At 40.2% G+C, this 24,665-nt stretch overlaps 1 protein-coding gene and 1 non-coding gene across 2 annotated transcripts in view; one reads left to right on the top strand and one right to left on the bottom strand.

Annotated features, from left to right (window-relative positions):
* Positions 1–24,665, bottom strand: part of KCNAB1 (potassium voltage-gated channel subfamily A regulatory beta subunit 1) — a 423,260-nt gene that overhangs the window by 359,019 nt on the left and 39,576 nt on the right. The gene's annotated exons all lie outside the window — the stretch shown is intronic.
* LOC114008015 (U4 spliceosomal RNA) lies at positions 15,257–15,398 on the top strand. Its single transcript, XR_003549583.1, has one exon. It is a non-coding gene; the product is annotated as a U4 spliceosomal RNA (small nuclear RNA).

Below are 24,665 nucleotides of genomic sequence, written 5' to 3'. Positions count from 1 at the left end.
AAATGACTTTTGTCCACTCTCCCTCTGTAAGCTTCGGGAGCGTCGAACTCTGCCCCACCTCCCCTTCCTGGTAGGTGACAGCATGTACTAAGTTCTGAGGCAACCTAATAGTGATCTGGCTTCTTTATCTAGCCAACACTTTGAAAGAATTTCTTTGTAATTTGATGGTGATCATATTAGTTTCATTTTGAGTAGGAAGAATTTTATTTTAAAATTCTTTTATGTGAATTGTCATCTTGTTTCTTTAGAACTTTAAAACAATGGCTTATACTAGCAGAAAAGGCTTTGTAACAACTCAGAATTATTCTGGAATGTGTTCGGGGTTTTTTGTTTGTTTGTTTTTGTTTGTTTGTTTTTAATTCTCAATACATGTATATATTCTGCTCCCAAAGTCCAACACTAAATTTATTTTTCTCCAAGCCATGGGGGCCAGGATTCAAAGCGTGATCGGCTATGTGAGATCCAGCTCTCTTAACTACTGAGCTACAAAGCTGGTCTCCCAATATTTTTGAACAATATTTTAACCTAATGTTTCAATCACCAACTTTTACTTTTAGGAATTTTTTTATGTAAGTTCATTTTTTTTTATTTATTTTAATTTGACCAGAGAAGGTCAGAGTGAGAGAGAGAAAAAGAGAAGGAAAGTGGAAAAGCAAACCACAGGTCCAGGACTCGAACTGTGGTCAGCCATGTGGGAGTCCAGCATTCTTAACCACCTCACCACCTGCTGGCCCCAACCAACTTTTTTTTAAGTAACTAACACTTTTATCACTTTATTGGTTTTCCTGGATCTGACATATTGAGTATTTTGAGATGACATATATGCTTTATTAAAAGCTGATTTTCATGAACTAAGTTAGCTAAGTTCCTTTTTGCTTGTCCTATTTACTAAATTACTGGCACAAAATGTACCAAAATTATAGCAGTAGCTTTATGTAAATGAGTTCGTATCACTAAGATAATTGTTGACCCATTTACAATCTGTGCAATACTATGTGTATGTTAGAGATTGAGTTCTCAATTTTAAAAAGTGACCTCTTTGTGATAAAAAAGTACTTATTGACTATTTCTCTTTTGTCTGAATAACACAATTTAAAAACTTGAGAAAATCACCTGAAATCTGTTTCAAGGTGCCCAACCTACCCACTCAATTTACTTTGCCCCTTATTTTTGACCAAATAAGTTGGATTGAAGAATTTAAGTCAGTTCTAGACAAATTTTTTCTTTTTTATTGTTTTTTTTTTTTTGAGAGGTTTTTCGCTATAGGGCGTGTGCGCTTGCCAGACAGAGAGAGACATAGAGACAGAAAGCGAGAAATCACCCCCCGGGGGGATGGTCACACCGCAATCCTTTCTCCTCCATTCTCCTCTCGGGATCTTGGGCACACACGCACACGCGCTCAGCGTGAGTTCTAAGCCACCGGGTCCGGGACACAAACCGCGGTCGACTACGTGGGTATCCAGCGACATAGCCATTACGCTAACTGCTGGTTCCCTAGACAAATTTTTTCTAAGTGCCAGCAACTTCGAGAATATCCGTAAGATATAACATCTGCAAAATCAAATTTTAAAAAGAGCCTATCAAAACTGAATCATGACCAGGAACCAGCAGTTAGCATAATGGCTATGTCGCTGTACTCCCACGTAGTCGACCGCAGTTCGCGTCCTGGACCCAGTGGCTTAAAACTCACGCCGGCCGCATGTGCGTACGTGCCCAAGATCCCGAGAGGAGAATGGAGGAGAAAGGATTGAGGTGTGACCATCCCCCCGGGAGGTGATTTCTCGCTTTCTGTCTCTATGTCTCTTTCTGTCTGGCGAGCGCATGGGTAGCTCCTAATAATACAGTAAATGTGATGGTTGGAAAGAGGACAGTCTTCAGGTAACTTATGAATGCACAGAGAATAAACTTGTTTGGACAGCTGAAACTTTTGGCCTTATAGCTTGACTAACCAATGGCTCTCTTTCTACTTCCACTAACATCTTTGTTTCTACTCTAAATCTTTCTTTTCATTCTTTCACCTACACCTGAAATATTATAGAAAGACCCAAAGAAGTGCGTCTGGACCTATCTGATGCAATCCCCACAGTGAGCAAAGCAAGATTCCCCTGAAAGCACAAATGGAAAACCATCACTGAATACATGAAGAATCATAAAATTTAGAAGAAGATAGGAACAATCAAAGCAATTTTTTTCCTATGAAAGAGACTTGCTGAAAAGATGGAGTGTAAACTTTAGAAAGCCTTTAATTTATCATTTCAATAAGATTAAAAATGAATAATAATAATAAATCTGGAAAGATATACAGTGATTAAATATAAATAAGTGTGTGTGTGTATATATATATGTATGTGTGTGTGTATATATATATATATATATATATAATTTTTAAAAAGAAAACCATAAAAAATATGGAAATTGAAAAATATTTTTTACATTAAAAACTAAAGTAACTAGGGAACCAGCAGTTAGCGTAATGGCTATGTCGCTGGACTCCCACGTAGTTGACCGCGGTTCGCGTCCTGGACCCGGTGGCTTAAAACTCACACCGGGCGCGTGTGTGTGCGTGCCCAAGATTCTGAGAGGAGAATGGAGGAGAAGGGATTGCGGCGTGACCATCCCCCATGGGGGGGTGATTTCTCACTTTCTGTCTCTATGTCTCTCTCTGTCTGTCTGGTGAGCGCACGCGCCCTATAGTGAAAACCTCTCCAAAAGAAAAAAAAAAGTAACTGAATTTAATAATTCATCAGTGGCAGCAAATCACCTTTGAATATTGCAGAAAACAAACTATGACTTGATGGCAGTATCAAAAAACTCTCCCAAGAATAAAATAATAATAAATAGTATTTGTTAAGAATTTATGAGTTACTGACATTCTGCCAGTACTTTAAACATGAATTAACATACTTCATCTTTATAGTAATATTTTGAGCAGATGTTAACATTATCATCCAAATGTTACGGTTGCAGAAAATGATCCCTAAGAAGGTTAAGTATGCTGCCCAACCACACATCATTAGTAATGTGGGCTGGATCTGAGACTTAAACTCAGGCTATCTAATTCTAGAGCCTGTACTCTCATTTCAGGAGTGAGCTCTTCTAGACCATGAAGAAACAGAATTTCTATGCTATCTAGATTATCTTAGGGAAGGGGTCAGCAAGATTTTCTTATTAATGACCAGAGAGTAAATCATTTCAGTCTTACATACTATACAGTCTCTGTCACAACTTCTCAACTCTGCCAGCATAGTGCGAAAGCAGCATAGACAATACATTCATGGGTGGTCATGAATATTTCCCAGTAAAACTTTTCTTACAAAAGCAGACTATGGGCCATATTTGTCCTGTGCGACATAATTCGCCAACCCATATTCTAGGGCATATAAAAGATAAAAAGGCCAGCATGTATTAAGTACAATAAATTGATCTTAAAATCCCAAATATTGTATGATTCCAACTATATGACATGTTGGAAAACTATGGAGTAAGTAAAACAGATTAGTGAATATCAGTGATTAAAAGATAAGGAGGGACTAATAAGTGGAGGACAGAACATTTTTAGGCCAGAGAAACTATTCCATATGATACTACAGTGGTGAATATATGTCATTATACAATTTCAAAGCCACCAAGTATACAACTTCAAAAGTAAGCCCTAGCATGAACTATGGATGTGGGGTGATAATGATGTGTCAGTGTAAGTTCAATGATTATAACAAATTTACCACTGCTGTGCAGGATGTGGATAGTGAGGAAGGTTGTGGGTATGTGTGGGAGGGATGAAGGTAGAAGAGAATTTTCTACTAAATTTTCACGGACTCTTTTTTTTTTTTTTTAAGAGAGATTTTTGCTATAGAGTGTGTGCACTCACTGGAGAGACAGAGAAAGAGAAAGTGAGAAATCATCCCCCAGGGGAGATGGTCACATCACAATCGCTTCTCCTCCATTTTCCTATTGGGATCTCAGGTATGCATGCACACGTACTTGGTGTGAGTTTTAAGCCACCGGGTCCGGGATTCGAACCATGGTTGACTATGTGGGAGTCCAGTAATGTAACCATTACACCATCTGCTGGGCCCTTGCATGCCTCTTAAATTACTCTAAAACATAAAGTTTATTAATAAAAAGAGTATAAATGATTTGTAATAACCCACATAGACTATTACATATGTAATTAAAATCCCTGAAAAAAATGGGGGAGGTAGAAAAAAAATATTTGAAGAAGTAATGTAGTGTCTGAAAAAAATTACATTTTTATGAAAACTATAAGCTTATAAATCAAGCAGGTCAATGAGTCCAAATAAAAGAAACTTGAAGAAACCTATGTCACAGTCCATTATAATCAGAGTGCTTAGTCAGTGCTAAAGAGAAAAGGTTAGAAAGTAGCCATAGGGAAAACATACACATCACATTCAAAGGAACAAACAGAAAATGACAGTAGATTTCTTCTGAAAAACAATGCAAGTCAGAAGATAATGGAAATCCTGAAAGGAAAAATTTCAACCTGTAATTTTACATGAAATGAAAATCTCTCAAAAACAGAGTTTAAATAAAAACTTGAAATATAAAGAAGCTGAAATAATACATGTTCATCAGACTTGTACCACCAGCGTTAAAGAAAGTATTTCAGTAGAAAACAATAACAAATAGAAACTTGGTTCTAGACAATGGGATGACCAGTATCAGAAATGGCAACTATGCAGGTAGCTTATAGGTAAATATAAAGATTTTTTTTCTTAGTATTTAAGTCTCTTTAAAGGATCATTAATTAACTGGTTAAAATAAAAATAGCAACAATGTATTATTTATTATTATATTTATGTAAAAATATGACAACTCTTGTATGACCTTATCAAAACTGACATTTATAGAACTCTACCTAACAACAGACTACCCATTTTTTTTTCCAAATGCTCAAGGAAAATTTACCAAGATAGGACATATTCTGGACTATAATGCCTCAATAAATTTAAAAATTCAAGTAGTACATGTTTTCTAATATCACTGGAACTAAATTAGAAATCAAAAGCAGAAAGATATCTGGAAAATATTCAGGAACTTATACAGGAACATTAATAACAGCTTGTAACCACATTATACCCATCAAAAGGATAATGCATAAATGAACTACAACACATTCATGCAACGTAGTTCTACTCCACAATAAAAAATATCAACTCATGCTATGTATTACATGGATGAGTGTCAAAATTATTAAACTGAGTCAAAGAAACCAAACCAAAAAGAAAATATACATAGTATGATTCCATTTATGTAAAGTTTCAGAGTGTTCAAACTAATGTGCAGTGACAGCAGATGAGTGGTTGCCTCGAGATGGAAAAGGGTGACAGAGAAGGACATTCCAAGGGCATGAAGCTCTAACTGTAAAACCAGATAAGAGCCAACTGGAGAGGAAGACTTGGAGAATCAGCATCCTTTTCTTTCACATCAAGTTCAACCTACGTTGGTAAACTAGCACCTGGAATTGTGCCTTTGACTCTCTTTGTTCGTGGAGTATTAATCCGGTTTGTGTTGCTGTAACAGAACACTCGAGTCCAGGAGAATGTATAAACAGAAGTTTATTTAGCTCACAGTATCAAAGGACGGGAATGTCAAGAGCATAGTGCCAGCATATGGTGAGGGTCCATTGTGGAAGGGCTTCACATGGTGAGAAAGCAAGCATGTGTCGGTTCAGTTCCCTCTTCCTCTTCTTCCTTTTTTAGGTTTATTTCTTCTATGAGTGAGAGACAAAGAGACAGCACCTCCAACAATGTCTTGACTTCACAACTGACTCCCTACCTCAGCCAGTTCCAGATCATGGACACCCACATGCTCAGTGTACTCAGGTAGACCTCTGGACACAAACCCAGAACCTTCCCTCACCGGTCAGCCTTGCAGAGCACTGTTTTACAACAGTACCACTATCTAGCCCCCTCTCCTTCTCCTCTTATACAACTTTCCATCCCATCATGGGGGTCCCACCCTGATCACCTTATTTAATTCTAATTACCTCCCCTTGGTCCCATCTCCAAACACCACCAATATGAATTTGGATTAAGTTTCCAACACATAAAATTTGGGGAACACATTTCAACAGCACCATGGAGATGGCATTAAATGAGTCAGGAGAAGCACATGCAAATTGAAGAAAACAAAAATGCAACAAAAGCAGATGTCACCAACAGCTGGAAGTTCGTTATTTAAGCTAGTAACTTTGAGGCAAAGAAGACGTTTTGAAGAAGAAAAAAAAAAGGTGTTTAAAGTCATTTCCCTTTACCCTCAATAGGTATGAGAGTCTAGACACATTTTGTCAACCTCTGGCTGAGCTTTCACTTATAATAATTATATCTTGTATCTCTAAATTGTATTCAAAAAACACATGGGGACTGCAGACAGACTTTACTGAAGGAGCAAACAGTTTGAAGAACAAAACATGAGAAAGCCTTTGTACAGCTGCACACTGCGTTTAAGTTTATAGTTAATTGTCATTACAAAGAAAAAGAAAGTCAAAACTCTAAAAAACAAATAAAGAAACAAGTCCATACAGGGCAGCATATGCATTCCTGTGACATCATTTTCACATGAAACTCAAGCCCTGATGCAGACACGGTCCTGCTGTTCTGTGCAGCAGATTGGCCCTGGGACGAAAGGTCATCTTCTTGGCCAGAATTGAAGACTAGGTTCCCTGATGACAGATCACAAAATCCTAAGGTGCTGACATTTGAAAACCAGGGAACTCTCAAAAGGCTGTTGCGTGGGCAAGGCAAATCCTCGCTTGACCAGCTGCTGCCCTGAGGCCTTTTCTGCATGTTCATGATCTGAGAATCAGCTGCTGTGATCTAACCAGATGGTTTTTATTTCTACGAGGTGACTCCACCTCTTCTGTGAATCTCTAGCAAGGGCAGAAACACCAAGTCCTGAGCCTCTCCTCCTGCATTTTGGAGGAGGCTTGCCTTTGTATTACCCCTGTCCCACATGTCTTCATTGTTAACAAACATTTTTAAGGTGCTTTCCTCTTTCCTAGACATTAGTTTATTTAATCCTCATGACAGCCTACTGAAGTCAGCAGGGCCAGGGTCACTGTATCCGTTTTGCAAACAAAGAAGCAGATTTTAGGAAGTTTCACGATTTGCCTTAGTCACAGTAATCTTACACCTGTGTTGTTTGACCAGTACCAGCTCTTTACTTTAATTCACGTTTATACTTCATAAGTGACTGACTGAATTTAGAAGTGGCCTAAATTGATTATTCTTCCTACATTTTTTTCTTTTTTTTTCTTTTTTTGGAGAGGTTTTTGCTATAGGGCACATGTACTCGCCAGAAAGACAGAGAGAGAAACATATAGAAAGCAAGAACTCACCCCCCAGAGGGAATGGCCACACCACAATCCCTTCTCCTCCATTCTCCTGTCGGGATCCTGGGCATGCACACACGTGCCTGGTGTGAGTTTAAGTCACCAGGTCCGGGATTCAAACCTCAGTCCACTACATGGGAGTTCAGTGACATAGCCATTATGCCAACTGCTGGTCCCTATTCTTCGTACTTTTTTTTTCTTATTATGTTTTTTCTATTATTATCAGAAGCAGGTTTTTGCTATAGGGCACATGTGCTCGCCAGACAGACAGAGAGAGACATAGAGACAGAAAGTGAGAAATCACCCCCCAGGGGGATGACCACGCTGCAATCCCTTCTCCATTCTCCTCTCTGGATCTTGGGCACGAACGCACACGCGCCCAGCATGAGTTTTAAGCCACCGGGTCCAGGACGCAAACTGTGATCGACTACATGCGAGTCCAGCGACATAGCCATTATGCCAACTGCTGGTCCCTATTCTTCCTACTTTTTGAAGCTTCTTATATTTTTTGTACTATTATGAGAAGCACATCAACTTGTATAAATAAAGGGTAAAATCACATTGCTAAGGGGGTTTTTATACATTTAACACTGAATAAGAAAAAAAAGTCATAAGCTACTGGTCCTAGAAATAAGGGAGGAATGAGATGTCAATAGCAGCTACGCAAAGGCAGGAGGCCTGGGCACTGGGGGTGGAGGCAGAAGGCAGTGGAACTTCAGAATAGTCTAGGAAGTGGCCTGGGAAAACCAGCAGAAGTGATGCAGGGAAAGGTGAAGCACTGAGCTTTATGGAACTCCTTTACAAAGAAACTTTGGATTAATAAGTTAGTACAATTCAAATATTCATTGCAGTTGAACCTCTGGAGTGTATTTATACATATTATCCTGAAAAAAGCATTTTTAAGTTATTAATTGTTTTAATATTTGCTTTGGGTTTAGTATTTGATCAAATGATGCCCCTTGACAAAAAGACTCTCAGTTTAGCTTTATGATCAGAATCCGGAAGGGCATGGATCAGTGGTTTATACTGTAAGTGCACATACCAGTGCCCACCTTGCCTTCTCTCCCAACAGAGTGATGTTAGCAGATGTCCACTTGACCCACTAAGGGCCTGCACACTTTGAAGAAAGATGTTTCCTGACCTGCCCCTGAAAAGTATAAATCACGTCCCATTGTGAAATTTTAACTAAAACTAGAAGCAGTAGACTTTTGTTTCCTCAAACTTTATGACCATTTCCAGTTAACTACACATTTATATTATAAATGGGGGGCTTTGATGGTAGAAAGATGAAGAAGGGGAGATGCAAAAGATTAAAAGGAGCAGGAAGTACTTCATGATTTACCAACACATGAGCACCAGCCCAACCACTCCCTTCTCTCAACACTTTTTCAACAAAACACTAGGCTTGGCGATGTGACAGCACATACCAACCATAACCACAGTGTTCCACCCTTTGCAAGGGAACGTGGAGCTCCTGACCCACCATTTGTCGTTTCCTCTGGAAGTGCTAATGGATGGCTGCTTACTCACATGTCCTTTTTCTGAGATGAAAGAAAGCTGGTATCTCTGAGAAGATTGCCTTGACTAGGTAGATACCTCCTATCATGGAACAGGTTAACTAGAATACACATGATTCAAGTGAATCTTGATTACTTAGCCCTATACGTTGAGCTCCAGTAATTTTACTTTTAACTAAAAATAATAATTATAAGTCCACAAGACCTAGTCAGAAACTCAGGCTGAGAATGTGTCACATAAAGAGAGTCATAGGATAAGATGATCATGCAACATTGACAAAAGTACCACCAACCAATGTAAATTACTACTACCTCTGTGGAAAACAATATGGAGGTTCCTCAAAAACTTATAAATAGAACTGCCATATGACCCAGTACTTCCATTCCTTGGTATTTACCCAAAAGATAGGAAAACAATCAGAAAGACACTTGCATACTCATGTTTATTGCAGTATTATTCACAATTGTAAGGACCTAGAATCAACTTAAAAGTATTCAAAAACTGGTGGCTGGATTGAAAAACTGTGGCATAAATATACTATCTAATATTACTAGCCATAAGAAATAATGAAACTCTATCATTTGATTCAAAGTGGATGGATATAGAAAACTTAATGTTAAGCAAAGAGAGCCAGGCTTTGAAAGATACACACTATATCCCCACTCAATGGACTGAATGCACACTACAGCAGAAATGTAAAGATCCAAAAAAGGTAGAGAGGATAAATGTAGACACCAGAGACTATAAGGGAGGGAAGTAGGTGGGAGTGAGTCGAAGATAGAAGGTGGGTCAGAGGGCCAAAGGAAAGAAACATTCAATTCTTGCTTTATAAAAATATGGGACCAGTAGTTACCACAATGACTATGTTGCTGGACTCCCATGTAGTTGACTGCAGTTCGAGTCCTGGACCTGGTGGCTTAAACTCACACCGGGCGCGTGTGCGTGCGTGCGCAAGATCCTGAGAGGAGAATGGAGCAGAAGGGATTGTGGCGTATATATATATATACCACCACTACTTTAGAGAGCAAGAAAAGTATATCCTAGGGTTTGGAGTGGGACCAGCCTGTCTGGGTCAAAGCAATATCCAAAGATCTTGCTCGCCATCCCCAGCAATAGCTATCAGGGACTGCCACTGCCAGAGTGTGGTCAGTCCCCAAGCCTGCTAGGAATCATCGTCCCCAGTGGGCAAGGAGAGCTCTGAAGAAAAGGAGTCACGATTCTGTTTATTATTCTCCCAAATTACTCTGAAAATAATAAATGAAGTCCACTTGCAGGAAAACAGCCTGTCTTCCAGGCCCTCTGGGTACAGTAGACAAGAAAATTACAAAATGATAATACAGTTGAGATATCATTAAAGTTTGTTTCTATATTTTCAAATATACATTATTAATTTTTTTAAAACTAAGTTCAAAAACAGTGTGAAACATATCTCGTGAATATAAATGTTTAATACTTCCTTAAATATTTTTTAAGAGAGAGTTTTTGCTATTGGACGTGTGCACTCACCAAAGAGACAGAGAGACAGAAAGCGAGAAATCAACCCGCTCCCCCCCCCTCCCGGGTGGGAGATGGCCATACTACAATCCTTTCTCTTCCATTCTCCTCTTGGGATTTTGGGAATGAACACACACGCACCTGGAGTGAGTTTTAATTCACTGGGTCTGAGACTCGAACTGTAGTCAACTACATGTGAGTCTAGCAACATCACCATTACACCATCTGCTGGTCCCTCTACCTTAAATATTTAAAGTAGCAGAAGCATAAAAAAAACTCTGAAAGAACATACCACAAACTATTTAAAAATTATGACAGGATTATAAAGGCTTTCTCTTTTTAAGTGCATATTTCTGTATTATTTGAAATTTTATTTACAATGAGTATGTTTCATTTGAAATCAGGAAATAAGGATAAATCTTTTAAATAAAAATCAAACCTTTGAACAATATTTAATAACATAAAATTTTTTCCTGAACAAAGCAGCCATGAAACAATATATGCAATATGATATTGACTTTAAGTGTAAACATAAATGTTTATTGTAAACACACTAAAAGAAAAAATTACTAAAATGGTAAAAGTAAGTAATTTGTGGTGAGTTGTAAGTAATTTCTTATCTTCTCAATTTTTCTACATTTTAAAATATTTTCCAGAATGGAAACATTTGTAATCAGGAACACACATACACAAGCCATAAAAAAATGGACTAAATAATGCCCGAACATAAATTTATCTAGAGAAATCAGAAAAAGATTTACCCAAGTAGGTAATTTCCTTGAGATGCCTTAAATATGAACAGAAATTCAAAGAGATAGGGGACTTCTCTCTCAGAGGGAGAGAGTTTGAAAGGATGTAGAATGAAAACAAAACAAAAAGAATGAATGGCATTTTTGTGAAGGCCACGTGGTTCAGTGTGAATTTGTGAAGTACAAAGACTGAAACTGATGAGAAATCAAGCTATAAGGTTTAGAGGCCATGAAGGGAAAGGTGTAGTGAAGAACCTGGACTTGAAGCTGTAAGCCAGGAAAGCCACTGACGGTTTTCAAGTAGGAAGGAACATAACATGATTTCATTGGTGCTCGACATCATTGGCTTTACTGTGGATGATGGCGTTCAACGAGGCGAGACTGAGTTAGGGAGATGAGGCTTTACAATGGCTAAGGTAAGAACTTATATTCAAGAGATCATTAGGAAGTAGAATAGACAGAACTTAGTGATTTACTGAAAACACCTAAGGCAGGGGTACAGATGAAGGAGGAGTATGGCAGGATGCCCAAGTTTCTGATCTGAGCAATTACGTACCTCATGATATTCTTTTCCAGGAAGTAGAGATGAGGGAGTTCTGGAAACAGACTTGGTCTGGGATGGAAAGACAAAGACATATTCATTCCATTGTGCATAAGCTGAGCAGAAGTGACTGTGAGCCATCCAGGTAGAAATATCTAGTTGGCAGAAAGAAGGAGGAGGAGAAGGAAAAGGAGAGGATGGAGAAAGAGAAGAAGAAGAATTCAAAAAACACTAGACATGAGACAGAAATTTCACAGCTTTGCACTACAGGTGATAGTTCACCTGCCAAGGGTGTGGAAGAGACAGCTCAAGGGGAATATGTAAATGGAAAAGGAGAACCAGCCCAGGCATGGAGTTCTGAGGGGCACTGATAAAAGAGAGCCCATGCAGATAAAAGGACAGAGTCTAATATACTACATGAGTCAGGAAAACAACAACCTACAAGTCAAGAGAAAAGAGTCCAAAAGAAAGAGAGGGTACAAAGACCAAGTATAAGAAGGGCCCGAACCTCTCTTTTGGCCATGGAAAAAGCATGAATCACCTTGTTGAGGGCCATGTTCCTGGAGTGATGGAGGTCAGAAACTAGGGTACAAGGAGGTGAAAGGGTGGGGGTGAACAAGAAGGTGAAAGCAGGTGGGCAGAAGACAGAGCAGCATCTGGGGGAAAGACGATACAAAAGGAAAGGAGTTTGATTTTGTTTGTAAAATGGAGATGTTTGAACGAGTTCATTTACTGAGGGAGCAGAGACAACAGAGGGAGCGATGTCTAAAGGAAGTGACCCCCAGCATGACCTGGGAGATGAATCACCGATGCTGTGGGAGTGGGGAAGAGAAAGGAGTAATGACAGGAAGTGATACACCAAACAGTATGGATGAAAACACTGCATTGCAAAGGAAATGCTGAGGGCTGGCCTCTAATTTCTTCAAAAAGAAAAAAAAAAAAGGCAAATTCATCAAATGAGAGTCAGAGAGTTGAGCACAGAAGGGATCCCAAAAATAGAGATGGAATATTGGAGTAGCAAGTGAAACAGAACTGACAGGGTCAGGGGAAAGGTCCAAGCAGAGGGTCTCCCCGGCGAGGCTGGTTGTTGGAAATGGGAGGCTCACCAATTGGCCAAACGACATGATTTTTTTTTTTCACTGTTCCTCTCAGCTCCTCATGTGTTGGTTCAGAGGAGAGAATATTTAGAGATTTCCAAAGTTGGGGATTTAGAGCAAAGCCAAAACCACAGAGTGATGAAACAGAAGGCATCAGTCCAAAAGTTGCAAAAATGGCCTCTGTGTGCTTGGTGGTGAAGAAATTCAGACCACAGACCCCAAAATGCCACTCTCACATATGGACTATTTTGAGTTAAAGGCACTTGAAAAACAGCAGGTGCTAACAGATCACCCTTCTTTTTAAAAATAGGAGATGAAATTTCCACATGAAAGATGTCCTCCCTACACCAGAAGGAGAGTACCATTCTTATCATCAAGCACAGAAAGTTGAGGCAGAGGGAAATCTGCCCAGACCTGGTTAAATGAACCCTCATCTTCCTAGCCACTTCTCTGCCCAATTAATTACCCGAGCCTAACCATTTTTGCCTGGTCACATTGGCACAATTCACCACTCCGTGTCCAATTCCGTACATTCGCATTCAAATCTAACTGGGTCTTCATGATCTTTTTTCCAGTTCAGTACACAAGCACTCAACTCTTGAGTCTTTGAGCCTTTATTTCCTTATGAAGGCTCCAGTGCCATGTAAAACTTGTATTAAACAAATTTGCATGTTTTTCTATTTATCTGTTTTATATCAATTTTAAGTCTCAGGTCTTGTCAAAACAAACAAACAAAAAAAAAACTTTAAGAGAGTGGAGGTAAAATTGTGTCTCCTAGCAATTGGCTTGGGAAAAAGCAAAGTCTGGGACATTGTTGATGATTCAGAGGCAGCAAAGCATTTGAGAAGGTATAGGGCGATGGGCCTGCTAGTAGGAAAGGTCACACGAAAAAGGATATTGGTGCCTGGAAAAGGAGAAGACACTCAGCCCCAAGGATTGACAAGATCATATGAGCCACAGAAAAAGTTTGCCAAAGCAGGAGGAGTTCAGTGAAGGTGGCTGAAGATAACCAGTGGGAATTCTGCAGGGGAGAGCAGAAAGACCCCCCGGACTTATGGATCTGTCATCAGGAGTCCTGGGTTTTAATTGTGCCTCTGCCACTTTTTGTCAGTGCATCTTTGAGCTTTATATTCACCCTACCTGTCACCCTACCTGAATCTTTGTTTCCTCTTGTCAGAATGGAGATATGGGTTGGATCCAGGTGCACTCCTGCCAGACAATTGGACTTGACCAGGGTTGACTGGCTCTGGAGCCTGGTATGTCAGACCTGAGCCTGAGGCAGCCCCAGGCCTAGAGATAGAAGGAAAGATGGCTCAAACAGTATAGGGCAGGAGACAGGGGGATGGAGAAGGAGAGGATACATACACATGTGCACACACACATGTGTATATCTAAGGATGGATAGATGATAGATATAGATAGATAGATACATAGATACATAGATATAGATAGATAGATTTTTTAAATACCAGAGAGTGAGTGTACAAACCAGAGAGAGAAAGTAAGAAAGTGTCCTCGTGGGGTCTGGTCATGCTGAAATCCCCTTTCCTTCATTTCTTCTTCCTATAATGATCCTGGGCACACAGACACATGCACCTGGTGTGTTTTTCAAGCCACTGGGGTCAGATTTGAACCCTGATCAGCCACGTGGGATCCAGCTTCCTCCACACGGTGCTTAATCACTGCACTACAGAGTCAGCCCAGAGAAGAGGATGTATTTTTGACAGACTTCCCCAGACTTCCCAGTTTTGCTTAGAACTGACCTTACTTACCTTCAGGTGGGTGGAGACAAAAAGAGGAGCTACGCTGAGAGATATTTTGGTCATGCTAGACTGCAAAGGAAGACAGCTTTATTTCACTTGATTTATGAAGGCTGTTTTAAAACTCTGGCCAACTTGGTTCTCAAAGACCTGTGTTCTGGAATCCATCCCCTCCTGCCTGCTGTAGGCACTCCTTCAATCAATTGCCCTCTCTTGAAAGCACCTCCATCTCTTCATCTCCACAAGCACCTTCTCCTTGGCCTCCCAACACTCTGCTGTGTCTCCTTCCTTAAAGAGTCGCTCTCCCCAGCCTGCCTTGCTGAACTGAGAGCTCTGTTGGTCTCCTTCCATTTCCTCACTAACCACATTCTGGCCCAAAACAGAGCTGGATGGAATGTAGGATTCATTCTGGGTAGAGGAGGGAGCCAGGAGCTGCAGCAAACTGATTCAAGTTATGTCTGGCAAGGGCAGAATCAAACTACAGGAGACATCACACACAATGGAAGGTGGTTGCAGAAGGGAGGTAAGAGCATGGAAATGGAAGAAACAACCAGCTTTCTTATCTACTTCTGATCTGTCATCCCTCTGTATTGCATAAGCCTTTGACTCAGATCCTTTGGGGAACAAAAATAGCATATATGGATAAACACATTATTAATTGTATAATGCAAGGGGGTCTTCGAAAAGCTCATGAAAAACGCATTCTGTGAAAAAACTATTTGTGGATTTCAAAACTTTTTGTGCCAAGCTTTGCGCAGTGGCAGTATCGTAGCCAATGAGGTTTATCCAAGGCGTGAGTAATGCTAATTGAAAACTTTTTGTGCCAAAATGTACTCATTGTTTAATCACATTTTTAATGAACTTTTTAAACTCTCCTCATAATAGTGGTAATAAAAATAGCTTTTAAATATATATATATATGTATATATATGTGTGTGTGTATATATATATATTTACACACACATATAGAGAGAGAGCATTTATTATTTGCCACAGTTTGCTCTATGGCCTTTATATATACTAACTCATTGAAAGTTCACAACAGTCTTATGAGGTAGGTATAATTCTTATCCCCACTTACACACGAAGGAACTGAGAGTCACCCAAATGAAGTAACTTGCTCAAGGTCACATATTTCGTAAGAAACATAGTGATGGCCAAACCCAGGCAGTCTGAGTCAACAGCATTTAATACAACACTTACTCTTACACGTTTTCTCATGTCAACCTTGACCCTGGGAGGCGCAAGTGCATGTATAATTACATTCTTTATCGTTTAACAAATAAGCAAAGGGTGTCCAGGAGACAAAGTGCTTGCCTGAGGTCTCAGTCAAGACAAAGTAGAGGCAGGAGCCCACGTGCTCTACTACAAATCCCTGCCATGGGGCCAGATGACTATGGGAAGCTGATATCTGAGGCTGTAACGCTAATAGCAGGGATCCAAGAAAGGCACAAAGACAGCCTGACTCTTAGGAGAATCCCCAGGGGCGCTGGGAATACACTCAACCAAGTCAAGTTCAATGCTAAGAGGTTCTCCAGGAGTGCCCACACTGTGCACCACCACTGTTTTGTTGCTGTGGGGTTTTTTCAGATAGAGAGGGAAAGTAAAAAAATCACCACCCCCTGGGGGGGATGGCCACACCATAATCCATTCTCTTTCATTCTCTCAAGATTTGAGGCACACACACACACACACACACACACACACACACACACACCTGGCATGTTTCTCAAGCTGCTGGATTCAGAACTTGAACCGCAGAGTCAGATATATAGGATTCAGTACCTTAATCACCAGATCACCTCCTGGTTCCCCGCCACTGTTTTAAAGGGTTATTTCAGAATTTCTGGAGTGCTTCTGTTCTTGAAGGCAGTGGCGGACCCTCTATTGAGTGTGACAGTCAAATCAAGGGCCCTGGGTCTGGGCCCTACTAGTACCTCTGTCCTGAATCCAACAGCCCCAATGACTTTGTCTCAACTTTCATCCTCTGGAAGTCTATCTCTTGAGATTTAATTTCCATCATTTAAAGTTCTCACCTCCTTAGTTTTGATTCTATGCTCTCCTGATTCTCTTACCCCATGTTCCCTTATCTTACTCCCTGGGTTCTCTATCCCTCCACTCTACCCCTCACTATAACACTCCTGAAGGCTTTATTTCCTTTTCACTGTGTACCTTTCACAGATGGTCTCATCTTACTTCATGACTTTCAATATTATTAGTTATTTTTAAATCTTCTTTAAATCAATTATTGCAGAGTAAAAAGAATCATATCAAAGGCTAGAACCAAAATTATTCCTAAGGATGAAACTGTCTTGGTTTAAGAAGTTACTCTATTGGGTCACTTGAGTGTAAAAAAAATAAGACCCAGGAGAAAATCTGGAACGAGGGAGCAGACATAAGGAGGATTCAACTTATTTCCTTAAGATAATGGGAAGAATTTGGGAAACGAGGGGAAGAGAAGTATTCCCCAGAGGAGAAGCAGAGATAAGTCATGAACTGAGGCTGAATGGGCAGAAATGACTGGGGGACTCTAAAACAAAGGGTGTCCCTAGGCCAATGTAAGTTATTTGCATATCTGCAATGTAAAGCCCCAGGATCCTCCAATTTCAGTAAATCCTGGTATTAACAATGAACCTTTACTAGCCTGTTTTTTGTTTGTTTGTAGAGGTTTTTGCTATAGGGTGCATGCACTCTCCAGAAAGACAGACAGAAACAGAAAGACAGAAAGTGAGAAATCATTCCCCAGGAGAGATGGCCACATCACAATCCTTTCTCCTCCATTCTCCTCTCAGGATCTTGGGCATGCACACACACACATGCCCAGTGTGAATTTAAGTCACTGGGTCCGGGACTCAAATCATAGTTGACTACATGGGAGTCCAGCAATATAGCCATTATGCTAACTGCTAGTCCCCTACTAGCCTGTTTTTTGAACCCTCCTTCTCAAAATAAGAGAAATGCTAATTCAACATCTGGATAAGTGAGGTACAGAGAAACAGTGCTCATAAGATTTTAGACAATCCATAAAGTAAACTAATTTAATGAGAAACTCCTAATTTCTTAGACTTGATGTGAAAAGTGTTGAACTTGCCATGAATTAAAGAATGGGGATCCATTCTTTGTCACTTTGTCACTAAGTTCAGTCAATTAAACTTAGAAGCATTGAAAGTCTACCTACATTAATGCCATTACAAAATTAATAATGTTACTCCTTATAAACACTTCAAGTAATTCCAAAAAAAGTAAAAAAGAAAGGAATACAAATTAACTATAGTAACAAAATACAATCATATTAACAGTTTAGTGCATAACTCTAATTTCTTTTCTAGCAAAACATTTTACAAAACGTAATCATCTTTCATATACTCCAATCTACAATATTCTAAACACATCTTTTCAAACTGCTACTTATTGAACATCAAATCTGATATGTCCAAAATGGATTTCAACATCTTCACTCCCAAGTAAAACCCCTACTCCACTGAACCTCACTGTCTCCCGTCTTACTGACAGACCATTTACTGACTGAGCAAACCTTAGAGCTATCTTTGACTCCATCCATTTCTCCCCTAACACCCACTTAGTCACTAAGTTCAGTTAGTTAAACATCTGTCCCAAGTCTCAAGAGGATAATGAGAAAGAGGGATTATGGCATGGCCATCCCCCCTAGGGCATGAGTTCTCACTTCTCTCTTTCTTTCTCTCTCTCCTCTCTTTCTCCAGTGAGCACATGCACTCTGTGCCAAAAACCTTAGGGAAAAAAAAAAAAAAAAAAAAACTGCTATCATGAGTAAAAAGTAGTCTTTTTGATACTCAGTCAGTTGTAAGGTTTCTAAGAGAGGATTCCAGTATTTGAAGCAATTTTTATCTTCTGAATCAAAATAGTTTTGAACGCAAACAGTGACAGAGCAATGTATAGTCTTATTACTTTGACTCTTTGACACTCTCTGGTGTCCAGGGTTATCACTGTCTTCAGGCAAGCAGGATTTTACATTATACTTTTATTCATGTAATGATGGACAGGCAGATAAAGCGGTTGGAGACACCGACTCAGTTCTACGACATGTCCTCTCTCAGGGAACTCCAAGTGGGCTGCCTCCCAACCTAAAGTCACTTACATGACTGGCCTTTCACATGAGGTAACAAGAGCAACCAGCCAGAAAAACTCTGGGAAGTCCAAACCAGAGAATAATAAAAGATATTTTTAACCATTTGTCTTATAAAGGTACATATCTCACCTTCTCGAATGGGAAAGAAAATCATAAATGCAGTGTCATTTTTTAAAATAGCTGTATTCACGAATACTTTTGGTATTAGCACAGGACTATGAACTCTCTTCAGAAATCTCCATTGTCTTTGACAACACTACCATGTCAAGCACATAATAAAAGCTTAGCAAATATTCCTTGAATTTTGACAAATTAATATTATTTCAATGATTTCAGCAAAATAAAACCTTAGATAGTATTGGCGATTCTCAACCAAAGTGGGAAAGCAGAAGCTCATCATAATTATTTAGTTTTAAAAAAAAAACATGAGAAATAAATGTATTTAGTCAAAAAAGCATTTATTCTGTACATACCATATGTAAAGTACATTAGCTCTAATTTTTTTTAAAAAAAAAAGGTAAATTAGATTCTTTATCTTTCTTTATCCTCTCAAAATTGGATAAATCTTCTCCCATCCCAAAAGGGTTCTACTCCCTTCCTACCAGTTTCATCCATTTGATGAGTCAGGGAGGTAAGAGAGGTAAAGCCATGGCCATGCTCTTGCTGTTCTCCTCCTCTTCTCTCCTGTACTTCTCCATGTATGCTCATGGGTAGAATTTCTGGAGTCAAGCCTCAAAGTTATATAGAACACTGGAGCCAGAGGTTATGTCACAGGTTTCCTTGTCTCATGGTTCACAACACTGGTTTGGGCATAACAGCTTGTCTATGAAGATTTCTCAGAACAACATTCTCCCATCCCCTGGGTTAGACACATTCTAGGTGGATGTGGTGGGTAATATCTCAGTTCCACTGAGTTCACAGTTCCACATTCACGAAATGTAGGCAACTTGCCTCAGATCACTGTGGAACTTCAGTTCTAGGTGTCTATCCTCCAACTACTGAGCTTTCTCAAATGCGGGGATTCCAAGATGAGCTATAGCCTGGTGACCTCTTGTGAAATTTTATGTAAAATTTGTATATGCATGCATAGGTGTATTTAATCATGGTTCTTAAACAAAAATCTCAAAAAGATTCGCCATCTCCCAAATATAAATTAATTTGATAGTCATTTGCATTGGCTGTTTTTCAGGCAGGTCTAGGAATATCTAGATATAGTGAAGCAAGACTAGCCATGGGTGACTAGGAGGTAGAGCCTCCACAAATGGTGATTTGGAAGATGCAGCATGGGCCCCACTCTTACAGGAATTACCCAGTCTACTCCCACACTTTTGTCTGAAATCTCCTTGTAGGTTAATGGATTTTGTGCTATCAAAACACAAGTGTCCCTGGAGAGACAACATAAGTCATTATCGCACACAATGAAGATGAAGTCATATTGCTTCCAAAATGCTGGAGAGGATCTGTAAACAGATTAACAGACTTGAAAAATAGGGAAGAGGCAGAGAGATCAAAGAGAATTGGAACACTGAAGGACTGGAACAGTTCCATGGAGAAAAAGGCACAAAAATAGGAGGTAGGTAGACCTCAAAGCCCCAAAGCACTTGTTTTATTTTCCTTCAATGACAGTCCTGAAGGGTCAAAATCCAAACCCTCTGTGACAAATCAGAAGACTGGTGAGCTGAGTATTTGACTGAGACCACTCTCAGTCTGTAGCATCCTCCATAACAACTGAATAGGAAGTCAGCATATAAATAAATAAATAAATCACATGACAGCCAGAGAAGCTGCAGGCTGTCCTAAAGGATTCCACTCTCGGGTCTGAAGAGGACTTGAACAACTCGCATCTGGCCAAATTAGCTTGAAGCTGCCACATCTTCCAGCAAGAACTCATTGACAGGTGCCCCCTAATAGGCACCCCAAGTCATGTGGCTTTCTGCTGCCTCTTTACACACCTGCATCAGTAACCCCACGCCTCCTACTCCCGCTGGGCCACTGTGAGACAAAGAGGCCAGTGAGGACAACCACATTGCTAAATATCAGCTCCTCCAGCCCTTCTGGACCTCAGCCATACCTGATACTGAGGGGCTGTTAGCCACCTTTAAAGATTTGGCAGGTGGGGAGGGGAGGTGTTAGCCTGATTTCCTGTTGATTCTTTGACTTCGTGTTGAAGCAGTGAATGTGTCAGGGAAGGGCTCATCCCATTTCTTCATGAGTAAAGAAGCTGGTCATTCTCTGGAGGGAGAATTTTGTTCTGCCAAGTGTCATAGATCCTGCTAACTAGTTGCCCTTCTGACGGCTATTCACATAGCTAAAGAGCTCCTCCTGCTCCGGCTGAATTCTCATCAAGAAACTGGCTGCAAAAAGCAGCTCCTTCTTGTAAGCCCTGCATGTAGTCCTCTGTCAGCTACATAATGTTTCTGATTCCTACTCAGGAACAAACCACTAAAAATCAATTATTACTTGAAGGGAAAAAGGAAAAATTACCATGTGTTTAGTTCCTAAAATTATGTTCAGTAAAATTGGAGACAAGAAGGCTAGACTTGAACAATATCTTTGTTCCCAAATGTATAATGTATTAGTCAGAGTTCTCTGGAGAAACAGAACCATTAGGAGATTATATAAAGAATTTTATTGTAAGAAATTGGTTTCTGTGTTTATAGAAGTTGAGAAGTCTGTTCTCTGCAAGTTAGAGACTCGAAAGACCATGTGGTATAATCCCAGTCTAAGTCTGAATGCCTGAGGACCAGAAGCACCAGTATATGTCCTGGACTGAAGACAGAAACCAATGTCCCAGCCCAGGAAGAGAGAATAAATTCTCCATGTTTTAATCTTTCTGTTCTGTTCAGACTCTCCACTGATTAGATGTCCATCCACATTAGGAAAGGCAATTGGGGCCAGGTGATGGCACAGTGGAAATGCAACTAGACCCACATAAGATGATCCAGGGACCTCCCAAGGCCCTCTACACACTGGACACACATGTACATGCCCATGATCTAGGCTGGTAAAAGCTGTGGGTGGATCACAATGTGAAGACCTTTTTAAAGATGCTTCTCTGTCACTCTCTCTTAAAACAGACACACACACACACACACACACACACACACACACACACACACAAAAGGAGGGGCAATTCACTATTCTCATTGGAAACACCCTCACAGATACACCTAGAAATGTCTAACATTTAAACAAGTATCTAGGCACCCCATGGCCCTGTCAAGTTGTGTGTAAAATTGACCATTACATACAACTTGCTGGATTTCAGATTGTAACACTGAGTGTTAATGCTGGAGGAGACTTAATGTTCTCATTTAAAGATGAGGAAACTGAAATCTCTAGAGAAGTTAGGAGACTTGATTGAGAGCCTCACAGCCTCACAGATGATAGAGTTGGAAGTAAAACCTGGATGGATTATGCCATTATCATGCTACCAACCACTGGATAATCATCGTTCTCACCATCCAAATTTCATGATCCATTTCTGGTATGTTTAACTTTTTTTTTTCTTTTTTTGGAGAGGTTTTTGCTATAGGGCACGTGCGCTTGCCAGCCAGACAGAGAGAGACAGAGAGACAGAAAGCGAGAAATCACCCCCCAGGGGGGATGGCCACGCCACAAGCCCTTCTCCTCCATTCTCCTCTTGAGATCTTGGGCACGCATGCACATGCGCCTGGCGTGAGTTTAAGCCACTGGGTCCAGGACTGGAACCACAGTCGACTATATGGGAGTCCAGCGACATAGCCATTATGCTAACTGCTGGTCCCATGTTTAACATTTTAATTGATAAATTAAAACTGGAAAGAGTTCCATTTCCAGAAGGTGATTCTTTTCTTTTTTTATCCTTTATTTTTCCATTGCCATGTTATATTCCCAGCCACTGTGTCATCTCAAAAACACTTTGGCTAACTCATCAGCTATCTGGATAACAGTTCTGTTGCGCTCACAGTGAAATCAGGGTTGAGCTCCTTAATACATGATAAATGGTCTGTAAGAAAAATGCTGAGTCCATTTCTACTGAACAGATTTGGGGCAGTGTGTTATGACCAGTCCTTGCCCACCCCCTCTTTCAGAAGTTGAAAGCAGTGGGTTGAAGCATATGGCATTCAAATCTTTTCCAAACTTTCTTCCTCTCTAGAGAAGGTAGCTTTGCTAGATATCATCAGGTGATTTAATAAGCCCTGAATATCTTTCTATAGATGCAAAATGTTTAAGGTCTACCAGTGAATAATATAGCCAAACTCAGGCCCAGCAGATGGCATAGCAGTTATGTCGCTGGACTTCCACATGACTGACCACGGTTTGAGTCCTGGACCTGGTGATTTGAAACTCATTCCCGGGGCATGTGCATGCATGCCCAAGATACTGGGGGAGAATGGATGAGAAACAATTGCAATGTGCCATCCCCTCTTGGGGTATGCACCTCAGGGCAAAAACTTAAAAATAAAAAACAGCCAAACTGGCTTTTGGCTTCTGGCTTCTGAAAGGACCTGTCCAATGACAGCAAGCTCTTTTACATCCTGATGCACTGATCAAGTTGTGCGGGACTATGGGAATAGGTTGGAACCATTCTAGCTTAAAAGCCATCAGAGACCCTTAGAAAGGTCCCTATCTTCTTAGTGACCACTTGACACTGACTGATGGCCTTAATGCAAAATCATGTTATGGTCCTGAATTCCCTTTTCCTTTCTTTTCTCTCTTTTTCTTTTTAGACAGTCTTTCTCCATTTCAGTCCTCCTGCCTCTGCCTCCCAAGTAGCCCTGCTTTTTTAGGCTGGGTCCAATATCAAACCCAGGCCTCCCATGTGGCCTCAAACTATAGGCAGCAGCGGCATCTTACCAGCAGGCACCACTGGGACTGGGCCCAATTCTCTTTTTTAAAATGCCATTGGAATTAAATAACTGCAATGCTTAAAAACTGTGTTATGAAACTTCACTGTCCCTCTGCCTGTCACATTCCACTAAAGGGATTAGAATGTGTTTGCTTATAGTATCTGGTTTATTAACAGCTTCTGATGAATACGATACCAAGAAAATTGCCTTGTTTATGTGTGAATCTACTGGGCATCAAGTGTTCGTCGTGTTCCAAGTTCAGGGTTCTTTCTTAAAATTTCTTTGAATCCTGCACATATTTTTAAAAATTATATGTACTGGGCATATTGCCAAGAAATACAAAACCCAGTCTACTGTGTCCAAGTTGGAATGCATTTAGAAAGTGTTTTTATGATAAGATTTGAAATGCATTTGGAAAGTGTTTGTGATAAGATTTCTTATTAAGGAACCTCCTTGTCTGACACACACTCAGATTCTCAAATACATTCTTCTCCCAGGAATCTGTGGGTCAGATTGAATAAATACAAAGAGTAATTTGTAGTTTGCGAGGGAAGCTTACAAAATGAAATCCACCAGTAGATTGGACATTTTTTGTCATTGATTTCAAAAGGAATTTTCAGAAACTGTCCAGAGAAGACAGTTAGTTATGTATTTAAAGATCATAGGCGGGACCAGCAGTTGGTGTAATGGCTATGTTGCTGGACTCCTATGTAGTCAACCACGGTTCGAGTCCTGGACCTGGTGTCTTAAACGCACGCTGGGCATGTGTGCATGCATGCTCAAGATCCTGAGAGGAGAATGGAGGAGAAGGGATTGCAGTGTGGCCATCCCCACTGGGGGTGGGGGGGTGGGGGAGTGGTGATTTCTCGCTTTCTGTCTCTCTCTGTCTTTCTAGCAAGTGCACATGCCCTATAGCAAAAACCTCTCAAAAAAAAAATTAAAGAAAAAAAAAGATCACAGGCTTTGTAGTGTTCTAGCTTCTCTGGAGGGCATCGGGGAAACAGAGAGCCCTTGACATAAGCACCTGAACGCTAGAGTACATACACACTGACTCTTGTCTTGTGATTGGTTTATTAAAGCTGAAAATGTTATGCAAACATGAAGAAATGTCTTCAGGGAGAACATATTTCACATTCCTGCCTTTTAATAGTTCTAATGATGTAAAATTGCATACAGTAAGTATTGCCACTAAATGTAACATATAAATCTCTTTCC

Source organism: Tupaia chinensis, unplaced genomic scaffold, assembly GCF_000334495.1.
Source record: "Tupaia chinensis unplaced genomic scaffold, TupChi_1.0 Scaffold000272_1, whole genome shotgun sequence".
Classification (NCBI taxonomy): domain Eukaryota; kingdom Metazoa; phylum Chordata; class Mammalia; order Scandentia; family Tupaiidae; genus Tupaia; species Tupaia belangeri.
Note: the sequence above shows the minus strand (reverse complement) of the source record. Positions and strands in the feature narration are given on the sequence as shown.